The following is an 18,980-nucleotide window of genomic DNA, read 5'->3' on the forward strand; positions in this document are numbered from 1 at the left end:
TATTTAAGCCCTTGTTTGACATCCACTATAAAGAAAAATTTTGATAAAATATATTATGAAATAGTATTTTTTTTGAGAGAATATGTGGTTAAAAAATAAAAAATTTATTTTATTGAAAAATGTGTAGTTAAAAAGAAAACGAAAAAAAAATATATTAAAATTTTAATCGGTGTCAAACAAGGGCCAAATGAAGTGGATATCTACTTGTACTCATTGAAGTTGATTGACTCGTTTACCCTAGTATAAGATTATAATTCGAAAAAATATTTGGAAACATTTCATTGCACTTATTAGGAATATTTTAATTATTAGTATTATTGTTATTGAACTTTAGTATGCGATTCTCGTAAGTCATAATTAGACAAGAACAATTAGTAATTTAGTATTCAGGTAAATTTATCGATAACTTTATAGGGAAGAGTATTGGATTATACAAAATGTGTGATTTAAATTAATATTTAATTTTGATTGACTAAAAAACTAATTTTTTTTATAATAATTTTTAATGTTTGAGGAACGTATGCTGAAACTCATATTTTTAGTAATCTCGAATATGAATTTAGTAAGCATTAGTGTAGTTAAAGTGTTTGATTGAAAACTTGAGTAAACAAATCGAATATTGTTTTGCATGAGTTTAACTTAATCAATAAAATATTTTCTTAGTGACGTTTGAAAAAATAAACTAAATTTTTACAAGATTAGATGTTTAAATACATCTTATTTTTCTTTTTCTTTTGTGGTTAACAAAGCATCTCCTTTTCTTACTCCACGATAGTTTATGGGTTTGACTAAATAATTTTTATTTATTTTTCCCCTCATAAAAAACAGAAATTCAGCTAGCAAAGTACATGCAATCTGCCCAACTTGGTAAATTGGGCCAAGAAAGAAGAGACACAACACCCATTTAATTTGGGCCTTGCATCCAGCTCTCCATGTATGTACCAGTAGTGGAAATTACACTGCAACATCATTTTAATAAAATATTTAAATAGCACAATACATCATTTTTAAGGACCAAGCTCCACGTCCAAGAGCTCGGTTTATAGGGGCCTCACAGGCCCCTCACTATAGGGGTCAAGCCCATAGGCATTAAAAAAAGGTGGGGCCCGCCCCCACCTACTCTCTCACCTCGAAGCAAGCCCCCGTACTTGCATCTTTTTCCCATTTTTAATCCCATTAATACTATATATTATCAAAGTAAAAATGACATCTTCATTGTAACTTCACTCCTAATATTGATCAAATTAAAAAGCATTTTCGGATTTTCCAACATAAATGTGTTTCAATTTAAAATTGAAGATATCCCATATGATTGTACTGCTTCATTAGTGATTATATTAATCCATTTTTTATAGTGTAAAAGTATGACAATTAGAATCTATTGTTTCATATTATGTTTCGTAACAAGCATTATGACAAATTGAATATGTTGATAATAAATGTCTCGTGTTTCATGTCACGTGATGTTCCTCACAAGTGAAACATTTCAAAACCATATTGTATAGTGCTTTCCATTAGACGACAAATGTCTATTATGCTTGCTTTACATTCCATGTACAATGTAGTGCAATACACTATACTAAGATGCCTCGACACCAGTGTCACATGTATCATTCAAGACACGGTTCACTATATGCTCTCTATTTCAAACGAACATGATGTAGGGCTTTCCAGTTTTTTGAAATGTTCAAATACATACCAACTTATTAAAACTTTTCTATGGTTCGAATTCAATCACCATACTGCTACAATGTATATAACTTTAATTCAGATCTAGCACTTTATCAGTTGTGGTCATAGGTTCTACTTCAAAGCTACAACAGCAAGTGAAGAGATTACCAGCTACCTAGCACACTTGCTTTCTTGGGCTATATGTTGAGAAAAATATAGGGAAATCTGAATATTTAATGAACTTCAAGGCACGAAAAAACGTTATCTTTTAAGAGATGTTTCTCCCCTATCCAACAAAGTCACAATTGGGGTATGATAGAAAATCTCTCTCAGGATACAATAGAGACGTTTGATTCAAATTGTGACTATTTGATCAAATCAAGAAGACACTCGAAAATAATTGATTGATGCCAAGAGAAAGAAGGAAGAATAATTTTTTTAATGCATTTTGCAAACGAGAATTCGCCCAGAATTTATAGAAATTGAGGCAACCGTTTGAATAGGTGTGTCTTTTGAAATCCTTGCGTACATTTACTGGAAGTGACTGTTAAAAACGAACAGATGTATCTATTCAAAGACTTCTGAAAATAAAATTCTCTTTTGGGGGCGTTACCCCTCGACCCAGTCAAGTCGATCCCCGTTGCGTAGCGGCAAATACAAGTCGGGGCGATAAATCATTCGCAAAACAAAAAAATAAATATATGCAAAATGATGAAAAATATCTAATACTATATACAATTATATTATTGTCCCCCAAACAATTGTAGCTAGGTTAAATATCCTTCTTTCTGTTACAACAAATCAAGTTGCATCTTGCCCTTCAGTTACAAAGAAGCAAAAACTGGTAAATTTTATGAACCATGTATCTCTCTTTCACGACACAAATTGTTTGGGAAACTTATTTTTAGTCTCTTAGAAGGTGAAATAAGTCTTGAAATCTTGAAATTTAAAATTGTAATTTCCGATAAGTTACATGTCTAGTAGTGCATAACATTTTTTAGTTACTTGAAATTTACAATTTGAGACTAAACGTGTATAAATATGGAAGGTAAAACATTCTCGGTTGGAAAAAAAAAAAAGGGTAAAAGTAGAGCGAAAAGAAACTAGTGAATAAAACATCCTAACTGCCGATGTTTTTCAATTACAAAAATTAGAGAAATTATAGGAGTCAGTAATTTTGGTTTAATTTGGTACAACATTCAGTGTTTATTGTATACAAAATATCTTGTAGTACTAAGATCATGCGAGAGTTAGTTATAACTACTTAAAATCCATGAGATACTAACCATTGGATTCGCTTAATCTAAAGGTCATGATTATGTGTCAAAAATACTTGTCAAATTCATGTGTAAGAAGAATGTTTTCCATATATAAAATAACAATGGTGAATATATTTTCTTCGAAAAATATTTGATACTATGACATTGTATAAAAGTAAAAATAAATTTTACAATATTTAACACTAATGATGATGGTGTTACTACTACTACTATAAAATGATGTTATTATAATCAGTGTCTATAGTGATCAGTGATCGTGAAACGTTAATTTACCAAACAATTAATTATTTTTCCCATGATTAATTGTCTCTCGAAAATCGATTATCTTACAAGCACAACAATATAAACCAAGCTTTAAACATAATAAAAGAAGACGGCCACATTGTCTATTTGATCATTATTGTGTTTAGTACTCTTTTTTAATCCCAAAAAGCAAACATATTTATGGCATGTAGGTAAGGTAATTTGAACTCGTCTAACTCGTATTACTTAAGGAAAAAGAATAAGTTATTGTCAATTTATCATATCCACAACAGCAATGTCCAGTTACTAATGAGTCGATGTTTGGCTCATTTTTATAGATTGTTTATAAATATTAAAGTTACTTTTTATTCATGTATTTTGAGGGATGGATAATAATTGCTCACTTATTCATAATTTATTTCTATTGATTTATAATTTAATCTAATGATGGAATAATTTCATTTTTGCATAATTTTGCCTGCCTAGCTAACCAAAGAGGCCATTGGGGGTATTATGCAATGACTCGAATGTTTACAAGATAAAGAGACTGAATTGTCGCCTCCCGAGGCACAGTTCAACTGTTGAATCAATCAACATTTGTCTTGCTTCCAACGGCAGGGTGAAGGTTCGAATCTTGGTGGAAACCTGCGGCCAGATTTATTTGGTATGGAACAATCACTTTGGAGGAAGATCTCTTGTGCGCAAAAGTGTACAAGCGGTGGGGGGAACCTGTGATCTAGTTGAGACATAACCCGCGATTTACCCCCTTCAAGGTTCTAGGGGCAAGGATCTTGGAGGTTCAGGATTTAGTCTAGTGTAAGTTAGGATACTTGGATATCAAATAAAAAAGAAAAAGAGACTGAATTGTCAGGCAAAAATAATTATGGTACATATTTTTGGGAGATCTGACAACACTTAATAATGTTAAAAAAAAAAAAAATTGATTTTTATATTTTTCAATCTCGATTGCATATGCATCTTTCTGTAATAGTTGTCAACTGTAAATAGGAAAATAAATAGGCCAAAACTACCAAAAAAAAAAAAGAAAAAAGAAAAAAAAGAAAGAAAAAGGTGAATAATTCAAAACCATCTGAATTTAGTTATTAATAGTAAAGATATTGGACCACATACACCATTGTCTTCAAAGAAATGGTCACACTCCAACGGTCCCATAAATTCATCAGATATAAATGAGTTAATTCAAAAAAATTCTGAATTCCAATAAAAAAATTCATTTATGAAAAAGCACCCGCAATTTTAAACGTATATATATACTATACGCATATTATCGAAATATACGAGGGTGCCTATCTTGTTGACGCTTTCTTGATTCAATTTGGAGATTAAATGTAAGACTATTGTAGGATTTTTTTTTATTCATTTCTCTTATTCTCGATTAAAATTCTATTATTAATTATTTATTGTGGTTCCCATTTGCCATAATAGTTATCTTTATTGATTCTATTTGTTTAGTAGTCCAATCATTATGACACGATACCTTGCTCCTTGAGTCTCATTGATTATCTCGATCTCTTCCAAAGTTTGAGTCTCGATAAAGCTATCTTAAGTCAGACTTTATTATGCAATGAGCTTCGTAATTTTCAGTTATATTTCACTAAAAAATTATAATTAAGCTTTTTAATTATCTCATATCTTTTTTTCGAGCTACAAATTTCAAGTTTCTTTAATTTTTATTATTTTATTTAAAATGGATGTTGGACCACAAAATCTTTCGCCTTCAATACGTGAATTAAAGGGAAAGATCTTATGACAAGGATTGGTGAGCTCCCACTTGCTGGATGGCCAACGTCGAGCCTGTCACGTGAAGAGGGCCCTCTACGCAGGGCCTTACCTTCAGATTGTTCCCTAATTAAGACTTGAGGGTCGAGAATGCTTTGCTACAGAGAAAATACTTCTACGATAAACTTGTAGGGATTTTGTTATTTAAGCATAAGCGGTTATCGAAAATGATGTAGAGGGAAAAGATTTGATGAAAAAGTTGACTTTGTTTTAAACTGACAAATGAAGAATGTCATGTGTCATTATATAATTCTTTATGTAAATTTTGATATACATGTAACATAATAATTGTCATTTTGAAAGCGTGGCTCAAACTCGGCATTTGAGCTTGTAAGTAAATATTTTATGATCGAACTAACACATGCTCATCTTGCAATGTAAATGAATAACGACGAGTACATATCTCTAAATATTAAGACTTTCAGAAGACTCAACAGACAAGATAAATCTAAGGCCACAGGAAACCGCTGTCCGGTCCTCAGTCGTCCTCAGAAAAGACCCAACACGGAAGGCCCATACATCAATTGAAGGAAAATTCCAATCTTGGGCCCATGATAAGTGACAATGTTAGTATGGCCCATTTCAATTGAGAAAGGTTGAATTCCAATCATTGGGTCCATGATAAGAGACTATGTCGGTATGGCCCATTTCAATTGAGGAGGTGGAATTTTTTTTTATTTTTTATTTTTTTTATTTTTGGTATTCGACCTTACAAATGAGTCTGGAGGAAAAATGGTAAATCAAGCAACCTAGTCTTCATCATATCTTATCGATTAAAGCATTGTCAAAGTAGGCTGAGAATGAAAAACAAGGTATGAGCCATAGCAAAGGAACTCTCGGTTGGATGTAGAAATGAAAGAGCTTTTACTAGTGAAACTTTAAGAGATAGAGCAAGTAATCTGCGAGTATCCTTACTTTATTGTTGGCTTTCATAGTATATAAAAGAGGTCACTTTCTGCTTTCCGGTTCCTACTTAGACTTTTTGGGAATACTAGACATTTTGGTATATCGAAGTGCAATTCTGAGTTGAAGTTTTGATACTTCTTGAAAAAAAGAATAGAGAAAATAAATCGATTCATAAATTTTTGAATCCAAGATTACGTTTTGCTCTTTACTCATGAAAGAGATTCCTTGCGATGTATGGAAGAGCGTCTATATATCCTGAAATATCGAAGCAGGATTAAGAAAAAAGAGTAGGGTCCTCAGTACTCATTATCCTAAGAATAATGACCCGTATTATGAACCAATTGCTTGAAAATGTCCAACACACACTTTGAAAACACAATGAGGCGAGGGTCCATGGAGCCATAATATTCCAAATGGGCTCTTGTCCCTTTCGTCAATTTTATTACAAATTGATAGAGGCCACTTGCTGTCTTGCTTAACAATGTATGATACAATGAAGTTCCACAATAATACCTTCATTTTGCCGACGGGGGACTCTATGAAATTTAATAAAGAAATCCATGGTTGTGTGTGAGTTTACATGTGATGGCACACTAGTTTGTTGTCTGTTAAGATTTACTTGTAAAATTCTCGATTTCGCTTGAACTAACTTAAATTGATGGAGCCAAAAAAATTCGAATTTAACCAAATAAAATGAAGAAACTTTGAATATGAAGATAGAGATGAAAATAGAGATGAAGAAGATGAAGAAACATTGAAGAATAGGAAATGGTAAAATTTTCAAACTCTCAACATTCAAAATGGAGGTAAAATGGGTATTGTGATTCTTTAAAATCTGTAATTTTTTTTTTATTTTTTATTTTTTACTTAAATCTTGTCCAAGGCCATTGTGAAAAAGTGAACCGGATCAACCGGCCATCTACCACCATTTCGTTGCCAGTGGTATGTTTCAGAAAATAAGAATTAAGAGTGGCCAATTGAAGAATGGACGCAAATAGTGGGCCTACACTCCCACTGGAACACTCTTTAAATAACTTGGGCTGAAATCCAGATACTTATCATCTCAGTTAGGCCTATGCTAGCCCATTTCTGTCTGTTTGGGCTGAAGTCACAAATTTCTAGCCCAATGATAACCATTTGAATATCTTAAACTCTTGTAAAAATGACTTTGCATTTTGAGATAGAAACCCTTTGCAAAAATCAGGTAATAAATTAGTAAAAACTAGAATATTTGGAGTATAATACGCAGTTACTGATATGGTAGGTTCTTTAAATAAGGTTCATCTATATTACGACATAGAAAATTAGTTAATTTTTATTTGAGAACATCGCAATGGTGAATATATTGAGAATTAAAATGCAAGCAATTTTGTAAACATAGTTTATCCAGGTAGACGAATAGTTGAATGTATATGTTGTGAAATATGTTGTTTGACACTTGATTCCTTCTACCATGTAATCATGTAATTGACGTTTGATGTTTGATGTATGGCTGATAAATTGTATCATGAGATCATGCGTATTTTTCATGTGACTATCCTCTATCAGTATGTGCTCCCAATTTGAATCATGTGACTTCTATTCATGAATATGTAAAGCTTTATAGAATGTTACCATTGTGACCTTTTAAAGCAACTGTCCCTTGTATATTGTATATTGTAGTATCACGGACATTTTGCATGACATATGACACATGACAAACCATTGTAAGTTGTTGTTCATCAATATGTGCTTCTAATACTAAACGTGTTACTGTGTTTAATTTCTTTAAAATGGAAAGGAGAAAAGGAAATAAAGAAGGATTAGGAAATGGGAATCATATCGTGATTTTAAAAAGTAGAAATTTACTCGTTTATCACTATAAGTTTAGGAACCATATCAATCATAAAATAACACAATTATAACGAAGTTTTCATATCTTTAATTCATTAAATTCCTATTATGGCCTAATGTATCATTTTTTCTTAACAGACACCTAATTTGTGAAAACATGAACCATTGGTTTTGCCTAATTTTCCCTCTTAAACTTCTTAGGAGTATGGAACAAATGCTCCTAGCAGATGGGCCGCATTTACTAGCTGCTAGCCCAACAAACATCCAATTGTTTGGGCCAAAATGGAGATACTCGTCATGTTATTTGGGTCGTAGTCAGAATTCCTACCCATAGTAACCATTAAATAGTAGTGACATCTTAAAATTCTTACGGTGTTTGGAACAAGAGAAAATTTCATGCATATATGTCTCACCTCAAAACTAAAATTTCAAAAAATCAAATACTAATTAAATTTTAATTATGAAATAACTAACTGAATATATTAATATCACAATTATATGCTATTTAACACAAATCATTGAATTAATTGATCACAAATTATTTTTTAGCTACGAATCAAAAATTTAATAAGTTACTAATTATTTCACGATCACAAATCAAAAAATTTATAGATCGCAATTTATTCAACGGTCACAAAACAAAGAATTTATAGATAACAATTTTTTTATCAATCACAAATCACAAATTTTTTAAGTCACGACTCAAATTTTTAAGTAACAGGTTATCGATCACATTGGACACAAAATATTCAATTTATTGGTCACAATCTCAAATGATTGGTCACATATCATTTATTGGTCAAAGATTAACTAATTTATTGATCACAATCAATCAAATAATTTGTCATAAACGCCACCCTAAGCCATCTCATCCACAATCACTGCACTGCTACTACAACTACTACCCACAATCAAAGACATTAGGCCCATTTTTGTTCTAATTTCATCTTTTTATCCTTTTTTCTAGTTGTTTTTGAGCAAAGTTTGTTTTTTCATCCTTTGCCTAACATCACCCAATGCTTTTTCATCCTTGACGCACTTATAGAAAAAAAACTTACAGAACTTTTATAGACAACTCATAAGTGGGGTGGGTAGGTGACTTTTTGACTTTTTTTTATTACAAATGAGGTCCACATATTGCCTCTATTGTGGCAAACTTCTGTGAGGTGAAATTCTGTTCTCGTAGAATTTCTCATGCTTTTTTGCTTCTTTCTAGTTGACCTTGTAATCAAATTTGAATCTTCAGAATTCCTTTGATTTACAGAAACACCCCTTAAAAGAATTTGACTCTCTAAAAAGGCAAACTTGAGCATGTGTCCTTTGGCTGAATGACGACAATAATGCCGTCACTTCGTGTTAGTATGTCATTAACCACTTTGATGGTCATTATTTGCAAAATTATGTTTTGAATAATGATTTATAAGAAAATATATTGTTAAAAAATGGGGAATCAATAAAACAATATCATATATAAATCGAAAAAATTTTCTTCTTTTTTTACGACCCATTTTTCAAAAAATCACTATTTTAAAATGTATTTTCCCCAATATTTGATTTTAATGAAGCTCAAACAAGACTTAATTTATTACATTGTTTCATCTTACATCACATGTCACGTTACATGAAAATGATCCCCGCTTTGGAGATATAATTCCTATTTGGTATGAATTAAAATTTAAGTCAAAACCAATAATTAATTTTAATAACATATTTTGTAATATCTATAACTTTTCAATCACAATTTTTATCAAAATTTACAGACCCTCATTTGAGCCCCATTATTTAGTAATAATACATTTTGAAATAGTGGTTTTTGAAGAATATTTGATTGAAAAGTAAGAAAATATTTTATATATATTAATTAAAAGAATATGTGATTGAAAATCAATTTATAAAGAAAAATATTATTAGGAATTGGGTCAGACGAGGGCTACATAACAGTCAAGTCAGTGTACCGTGCTTTATTTTCTTTCTTTCTTATTTAATTATTAAAATAATAATAATATATAGTAATTCAATTTATCATAAGATATCAATAAGATGATCATTCCAGATTAAGAAACCAAGATAAGTCAAATTTAAAATTCCACATTAATAATTAAGCCCGTGTTTTGTTTGGTGAAAAAATTGATTAAAATCTAAGTGAAAGTTCAACAATTAAATTTTACAACACATTTTAATTACTTTAATTAAAATTTATTACAAATTTCATTGTATCAAAACCATGTAGACTAACCAAAGAGAAAAAATAAAAAAATAAAAAAAATCCCATTAACTACAATAAGGGCTTGTTTGTGCCCCTTTAATTAAAAAAAAATGGATTATGAAATAGTGATTAATGTTGAAATGTATGGTTAAAAAAATGAAAAGTCTTTTATTTATGTGTAATATTATTTTAATGAAAAATGCGTGATTGAAAATGAGTACTGTAGAAAAAATAATGTTGTAGAATGATTGACAAAAAAAAAGGCTAAATTCAAACAAATAAAGTGGCCAACATTAGTCAAACAAAATTCAAATTTCATAGCCACGTTACTCCACTCTTATTATCCTCCTCGAGAAACTATCCCATTTCAGTCTAAACTAAACCAAATTAAGGGCTTGTTCGATGGTAATTACGAGAATTGATTTTTTTACGTTAGAGAGAAAAGTTGGTACATCTATGAGAGAAGAAGTCAAAATGATGATTTAAATAATGAAATAACGATCAAAAAATTACTTTTTTAAATGAAAAATTGCTAACAAAACAGGATAAACAAACAAAAACTCTGAATTGCATTCACATAACTCTCTAACACACACGCACGCACGCACGCACGCGCGCGCGCAGAAGGGATTGTCAAGATTCTTCTACTCATAAAACACCCATTAAAAGGATGTTTGGGAGTAATTTTGAGAATTGATTTTTAAACCGTTAGGAGAAAAGTGGAGTCTATTCGTGAGAGAAGAAATCAAATATGACTGCTGAAATAGTGAAATAACGGTCAAAAAATCAATTTTTTGGGAAAAATCGCTCCCAAACAGGCCCTAAAGCTCTTTTTACGTGGCAAATTTTGAACGTTTATTTGAAAAAATCTTTGAATTATTATCATGAATCTTTATTTAGTCAGATGAATCTTTTTTCCTTCCAAGATTGAATTTTGCAATCAATAAACGATGAAGAATCCCTACATTATTGCTTCGATAAAGTTTCTTTATTTCCTTACTCTCTCAATTTCTTCAACTTCCTCGTTGAATTCAGATGGTCTCTCGCTCTTGGCCCTCAAATCAGCCATTACAGAAGACCCGAGAAAAGCTCTAATTGCTTGGTCCGATTTAGATTCAAATCCAAGTAAGTGGGGTGATCCCACTCACCATAAGGTGACCTCCATTTCTCTTTCCAACAAGAATCTTTCAAGCTACATTCCCTTTGAGGTTGGCGCACTGTCTTTTCTCACTTCTCTTAACCTCTCATACTATTATTTCACCGAACCCCTACCACACCATATTGCGAACCTTCTGAACTTTGTTCATCTCGATCCATCTTCTAATAAGTTCAATGTGCCCCTCCCTAAGAGCCTAAGCAATTTAAACCAATTAATATTGACATTAAATTTTTCTTTCAATGATTTTTTTGGCGAAATTTCAGCAAGTTTTGGCAGGTTACCGGTGACGGTCAGCCTGGATCTTCGGCACAATAACCTAAGTGGAAAAATACTTGAGGTGGGATCACTTATGAATCAGGGCCCCATTGCATTTTCTGGAAATCCTTATCTTTGTAGGTTTCCATCGAACAGCCAATGCACAATGCCAAAGGCTCAGAATCCAAGAATTTTCGACAACCCCGTGAAGCTAGAGAATCCAGGAGTTTCTTCAAATGGGTTTGGGGGGAGTAAAAAGGTAAAAAGTGGGTCACTCACAGTTTTAGTGATTGCTAGCTTTTTTGCGGTGTGTCACGGACCTAATTTCGTTACACCCGAACAAACTAGAACCGTGCAGCCTTAACGCTTGACAATTCTCGCACCACACGGAAAACGTTAAGTCAGCCTTTCCACGCTCCCAAATAATTTAACCAATGAGGCTAACTTATACCCACGTTGAGAAGATAATTTTGAAGTAAATAATATATGGAAAACAAGTAAGGATGGGGAAACTTTCTTTGTATAAATGAAAGGAAAAACTTTATAATCTCTCTAATAAATAAACTCACTTCTCTCTACATTCTACACATTCTCTACATACCTTTACAAATAAGATCTACGTCTCTATTTATAAGCAAAACTTAAACCTCCTTAAGCATTCCACATTACAACTCGCGCTTAGTTGGTTACAACTCGTGCTTAGTTGTCGTCAAGTAGACATTTTCTACCATGTTCCTTGCAAGTTGGCGCCAACTCGGTCTTAGCTTGCATCTTTGATATTATCCTTGCCAACTCGTGCTTAGCTTGATAATATCCTTACCAACTCGTGCTTAGCTTGCATCTTAGATAATATCTTGCAAGTGGGACAAGTGGACAAGTTGTGCAAGTTGCCCACTTGCATCCTCAAATTATCCGGCTGCAGGTTAATTATGTTTTCTCCAAAAAGGGTTAGGTCGGAACTTAGAAAAACCTCATAAACATGCTGGAAAACTGCACGATTTAGGCAGCTTGCATCCTGCCCCAAAACAATCTACTTGCGTCCCTAGCCCAAATCTGCTTGCGTCCCTTGCCGAATCTGCCTGCGTCCCCTATCGCAAGTTGTTCCGTCCTGCCGAAATGCGTTACCCGCGCTGTCTTGCGGCCGCTATCGGGACGGATCGATCACGACCGTGTGGCGTAAGTTACTCCCCCACTAAATTCGATGACGCATTCATCGTCTTGTACCGTCAAAGGTTAGACCTTATTTGTCATAAGTCTATCTCATTTTCCCACTTTGTGCCATAACATTCCCGTGTCATGCCAAGTTTCAAGTCATGACCTTGCGATCCGTGACATTCTTCCCCACTCAATCTACTAACGTCCTCGTAGCGAAACGTGTTCGGTGCATCCTCATGCAACCTTGCATTGTCTTTCCTGTCAATGGGCATCAAAGTTCTCCCAACTTGCGGTACCATCTCCTCAATGATCGGGTTTCCACAGTGCCCCTTGCACCTCTTCCCGTTACAACCTCTTGCATGCCACCTTCGACACCAACCTTTACCCTCAGCACCTCTGCCTTGGTTCCTCGGATGGACAACTCCTCCGGTTGTAGTGTCCACACACCTATCAAAGCTTTGAACCTTCATGCACCCAATTTCGGACTTCTTTGACAATGCTTCCTCAATTTCCTTCTTTCTTGATAGTTCCCTCGGCAACTCTACGAGCATAATGTCCTTATCATCTTCAAGGACTTCCGCCAACTGCATCCCTGACAGTTGTTGTGTTTCCATCCCCACAGAAACAGTTTCGACACTTATAGCATTAAACATCTGGAATGAATTCATTCGAACTTCATCCTCATCTTAGCTATCTATGGCCTCTGGTTTGCTCTCCGAAATGGAAATAGATGCCAATGATCCCAACTTAGGACAATCCTTCATAAAATGTGGTTCTTTGCAAATAAAGCAACCTCGAGGTGTAAAATTACTCCTCTTCTTCTCATCATACTGCTTACTCCAAGTATTTGGTTTGTTGCCACTGGGTTTGTAATCAACTTTGGGATTTGGCCTCCAATTCGGCTTACTCCATTGCATGGCTTTCCCTGTATCTTCCTTATTATCCCCAAAATTTCCTTTGGCATGTTTGATAGTTTTAGCTTCGGTCTCAAGACTTTCTTCAAACTCCGTCAAGGATTCGGCTACTGCAATTGCCTTGTCTACGGTTTTGACATCACGACGTTGCAACTCTTGTTGTATCCATGTTGCACAACCGTCTAGAAAATAGAATAGCAAATCATCCTCCGGCATGCTTGGGATTTGAAGCATAAGGGTCGTGAACTCTTTAACATAGTCATGAATTGTTCCCGTATGTTTCAATTTCCTCAATTTCTTACGCGCCTCATAGACGACATTCTTCGGGTAGAATTGCCTCTTTATTTCCTTTTTGAACTCGTCCCAAGTATCAACCCTGCAAGCCCCCCTTGCAATTTCGCCATGCTTACGACGCCACCACAACGCCGCAATATCTGAGAGATACATAGAAGCGGTTCGGACTTTCATAGCTTCATCAACAAGATTTACGCCTTCAAAGTAGACTTCCATTTACCATAGGAAGTTTTCCACATTTTTGGCATCCCGTCGCCCATCATAATGTTTAGGCTTCGGGTATTCAATCCTCGGGGCAACAATAGTTGAAGCGGCACCTCTGCTTGTACCAGCAGTGGAGTACTTGTATTGATCAAGCTTCTTACTCATTCTCTCCATCATCACGGCCAATTGGTTAACTTGGCCATGCATAGCAATAACGACATCCAAGACTTTGGTTTGGAGACGAACAAAATCATCCATCACCGCGGCTTGTCCGGCTACCACAGCTCAAACATCATCTTTCATCGTTTGGACATCATTTTCCAACGATGCTTGTGTGTCCATCACCTCTTGGACATTGATTTGTAGAGTTTCCAATTTTCCAATGGCGTGTCCCTCCAATGCCTAGAAGGAGCTTTCAAGAAATTCGACCCAATCACCCATATTTGAGATGATTTGGTCAAGTTTACCTTCCATGTTGGTGGCCTCCCTCACCTTACTTTTACCTCGAGTTTTCCTTACTTCAGTTTGGGCAGCACCTCGACCCCTCTCCTCAATCTCAATATCAACAGTTTCTTGAGATTCCGTCATTTGAGCACCTCACCCAAATCTAGCTTCCAAGAATCTCAGCGAAACTGGCTACCACAGCCATACTTGGTTACCACAACCAAACCTTCGCCTTGATATCACCTCTGTAGTCTACACTACGTAAACCTTACACGGATGTCACCTTACCTCTGAGATGAAAAATTGGTTCAACCCCACGTGAACCTTACTCTGATACCACTTGTCACAGACCTAGTTTCGTTACACCCGAACAAACTAGAGCCATGCGGTCTTAACGCTTGACAATTTCCGCACCACACGAGAAAATGTTAAGTCAACCTTTCCACGCTCCTAAATAATTTAACCAATGAGACTAAATTATATCCACGTTGAGAATAGAATTTTGAAGTAAGTAATATATGGAAAACAAGTAAGGATGGGGAAACTTTCTTTGTATAAATGAAAGGAAAAATTTTACAATCTCTCTAATGAATAAACTCACTTCTCTCTACATTCTACACATTCTCTACATACCTTTACAAATGAGACTTACATCTCTATTTATAGGCAAAACTTAAACCTCCTTAAGCATTCCACTTTACAACTCGCGCTTAGTTGGTTACAACTCGTGCTTAATTGTCGTCAAGTACACATTTTCTACCATGTTCCTTGCAAGTTGGTGCCAACTCGGTCTTAGCTTGCATCTTTGATATTATCCTTGCCAACTCGTGCATAGCTTGATAATATCCTTGCCAACTCGTGCTTAGCTTGCATCTTAGATAATATCTTGCAAGTGGCACAAGTGGACAAGTTGTGCAAGTTACCCATTTGCATCTTCAAAATATCCAGCTGCAGGATTATGTATTTTTCCTCCAAAAAGGGTTGGGTCGGGACTTAGAAAAACCTCATAAACGTGCTGAAAAATTTCACGATTTAGGTAGCTTGCATTCTGCCCCAAAACAATCTACTTGCGTCCCCAGCCCAAATCTGCCTGCGTCGTTTATCGAATCTGTCTGCGTCCCCTATCGCAAGCTGTTCCGTCCTGCTGACATGCGTTATTCGCGCTGTCTTATGGCCGCTATCGAGACAGATCGATCACGACCGTGTGGCGTAAGTTACTCTCCCACTGAATTCGACGACGCAGTCATCGCCTTGTACCGTCGAAGCTTAGACCTTATTTGCCATAAGTCTATCTCATTTTCCCACTTTGTGCCATGACATTCCCGTGTCATGCCAAGTTTCAAGTCATGACCTTGCGATCCGTGACAGGTGGCTGGGATAGTTTTTGTTTCAGTGTGGATGTCGAGGAGAAAATGGAAAATGGCATAGAATAAACCGAGAAAGGATAATGTGAGCAAAGAGGTGGTGGAAATGGGGAGTGAGGAGGAGGGGCAAAAGGGGAAATATGTTCTGGTGGATGAAGGGTTTGGTTTGGAATTAGAGGATTTGTTAAGGGCATCTGCTTATGTCGTTGGGAAAAGTAGGAGTGGGATAGTGTACAAGGTGGTGGTGGGTAGAGGTGTCAAGGGGGGAGGATCAGGTGTGGGTGGTCCAATGGTGGTTGCAGTGAAGCGTCTCAGCGAGGAAGACGCCGTGGAGGTTTAAGGAGTTCGAAACCAAGATGGAAGCCATATGTAGGGTTCAGCATTGTAACATTGAGAGCTTATTATTGTGCCTGTAATGAAAAGTTGCCGGTTTATGATTTCATCAGCAATGGAAGCCTGTACAGTGCACTACATGGTTAGAATTACTCTTCTGTACTTGTTGATGACTTTGTTTATTTTCTATTGTTGTTTGCTTCATGGAGTAGATTGCGAATAGACTTCAATTTAGCATGATCAATGTGTTTATATGTCGTAGAATGATTTTAATTTGGCATGCTTAATGTGCTGTCTCATTTGAGTTTGACAATTCTTGATTGTTATTGCTTTTAGTGAAAGTAAAAGAACCCTTTTATGTTTATGGCATGCGTATGATCAGAATCAGAAATGCTTAAGACCTATTAAGGAGTTCACCGCCCAATAACTATTTTGTTCCTAGGTACGAATAACCAGTTGTGCTATATGGTCTATCCTGCCAGAACCACTATCGTACCCAAGTCCATTCATGATGTTATTTTAAATTCGTGAGTGAGATATATGCAAGAAACATGTAGGATCATCATACTTGCCTATCATCCATGAACTGAAGGAGGGGATGAGGGTAGTGGTGGAAAACAGAATGAAACAATAATATTATAAGGATAACAACGGTAAAACTAATTAACCTTTCTTTTACCCTTTCCCCTTCACTTATTTAAGCTCTTGTTAGGCCCCATTCTTTAGAAAAAATGCATTTTTCAGCAGTATTTTGACATCATTTCAACTACACATTCTTCAATAAAATAATAGTACACATAAATTCAGAACTTTTTCTTCTTTTTAAACCACACATTTTCCATCAATATACTATTCAAAAATTCTTTTTTTGGCTCGAAATGGGGCTCAAACAAGGGCTAAATGCCAAAATTTTAAATATTTTTCTTTTCTTTCCTCTTCCTAAAACCGAACAGAGACTAATAAGCATATTAGATTTTGTACTCAAAAAATAGTCTTGAGTGTTAAAGACTGTTATGTCTGAAAAGGAAAAAAGGAAGATAGAATGCATGTATGGCTAAGCTTAAAAAGGCATGTATAAGTAAACTTACTGATAAACCACACGGTAACAAATGTTGAGATACACAAAGATGTGGCTTTCACAAAAGACCTTTCACAAAAGAGAATTATATATTTCTTGACTTGTGCGGGCTATCAATCTACTGCGGCTTTCCTTTTCTTTCTTTCTTCCTTATTTAGCCCAAGTACGTGAACAAGCTCACTGCTATGCTTTTTCAGTTTCATGGTGGACTCCGTGCTATGCACTTTCTCGTATTGGCCTTTTTTCTTTGACTCCAATTTAGTTCTTTTTTGAAGATTTTAGCCTGAGGACATAGTGTACGATTTCCAGGTTATTCATTGGTAATCATTCTATTAGCATTGCAAACTCTCTGAACCGACAGAGGATGTGAATTAATTCTAATGGTCCATACTCCCTTCTTAGCTTGGCCACACAATGGAGTACAAATAATCAAATTCTACTTTCCCATTTCATTATTATGTACTAAGAAATTTGCACTACCATCACTATTCAGAACACAGACTTCAATCTCAAAGATTCTAGCATTTTTTATGGGTTGTCGCGCTATTCATTTTTGATGCTTCACGATTCTATTTCTATTGATTTTGAATACTGGTCGAACTTTAATCAACTTTGAAAAGGCTATAGTTCGACCCAACCAACACCTAGAGGTGGGTTAATAGGTGTCTATGCAGAATTTGGCTAAGCTTAAAAAGGCATGTATAAGTAAACTTACTGATAAACCACACGGTAACAAATGTTGAGATACACAAAGATGTGGCTTTCACAAAAGACCTTTCACAAAAGAGAATTATATATTTCTTGACTTGTGCGGGCTATCAATCTACTGCGGCTTTCCTTTTCTTTCTTTCTTCCTTATTTAGCCCAAGTACGTGAACAAGCTCACTGCTATGCTTTTTCAGTTTCATGGTGGACTCCGTGCTATGCACTTTCTCGTATTGGCCTTTTTTCTTTGACTCCAATTTAGTTCTTTTTTGAAGATTTTAGCCTGAGGACATAGTGTACGATTTCCAGGTTATTCATTGGTAATCATTCTATTAGCATTGCAAACTCTCTGAACCGACAGAGGATGTGAATTAATTCTAATGGTCCATACTCCCTTCTTAGCTTGGCCACACAATGGAGTACAAATAATCAAATTCTACTTTCCCATTTCATTATTATGTACTAAGAAATTTGCACTACCATCACTATTCAGAACACAGACTTCAATCTCAAAGATTCTAGCATTTTTTATGGGTTGTCGCGCTATTCATTTTTGATGCTTCACGATTCTATTTCTATTGATTTTGAATACTGGTCGAACTTTAATCAACTTTGAAAAGGCTATAGTTCGACCCAACCAACACCTAGAGGTGGGTTAATAGGTGTCTATGCAGAATTTAACAATTTAATTAAGTTATGCAACAAGTCACATAAATTAAACGTTGTCCAAATTCATTCACATGATTTAATTACCTATGTTGAATTGCCGGTTGAATTGAAATTGACAGAAAGCAATAAATAACACAAAAATTATTGACGAAGAAAACCCAACTGGGTAAAAATTCCAGGCACAAGCCAGTAGGGATTCACTATAGAAAACTCCAACTTACAGTACGCCAGACATGACTGTATCTAACAACACTCTGACCACCTTACTGTATCAAGCAAAGCTCTCTTGGATTCTGCAGATCTGCGCCAAAATCCCAGCCTTGTATTTCTTCTATTTCCCGTGAATCAACAAGAATTCCAGTTCTTCAATCAACCTCCTTCCCGAATCTTCAATCAACTGATCTTCTGGAAGTAGTGAGGATTTTTTATAGGTGTTTTGTTTGAAAAGGTGTTTGATGTTTTTTTCT

At 35.0% G+C, this 18,980-nt stretch overlaps 1 pseudogene; it reads left to right on the forward strand.

Annotated features, from left to right (window-relative positions):
* Positions 1–10,889: 10,889 nt before the first annotated feature.
* The window catches only part of LOC111378018, a 17,981-nt pseudogene continuing 9,890 nt past the window's right edge, over positions 10,890–18,980 (forward strand).

Source organism: Olea europaea, unplaced genomic scaffold, assembly GCF_002742605.1.
Source record: "Olea europaea var. sylvestris unplaced genomic scaffold, O_europaea_v1 scaffold1756, whole genome shotgun sequence".
In the NCBI taxonomy this organism is placed as follows: Eukaryota; Viridiplantae; Streptophyta; class Magnoliopsida; order Lamiales; family Oleaceae; genus Olea; species Olea europaea.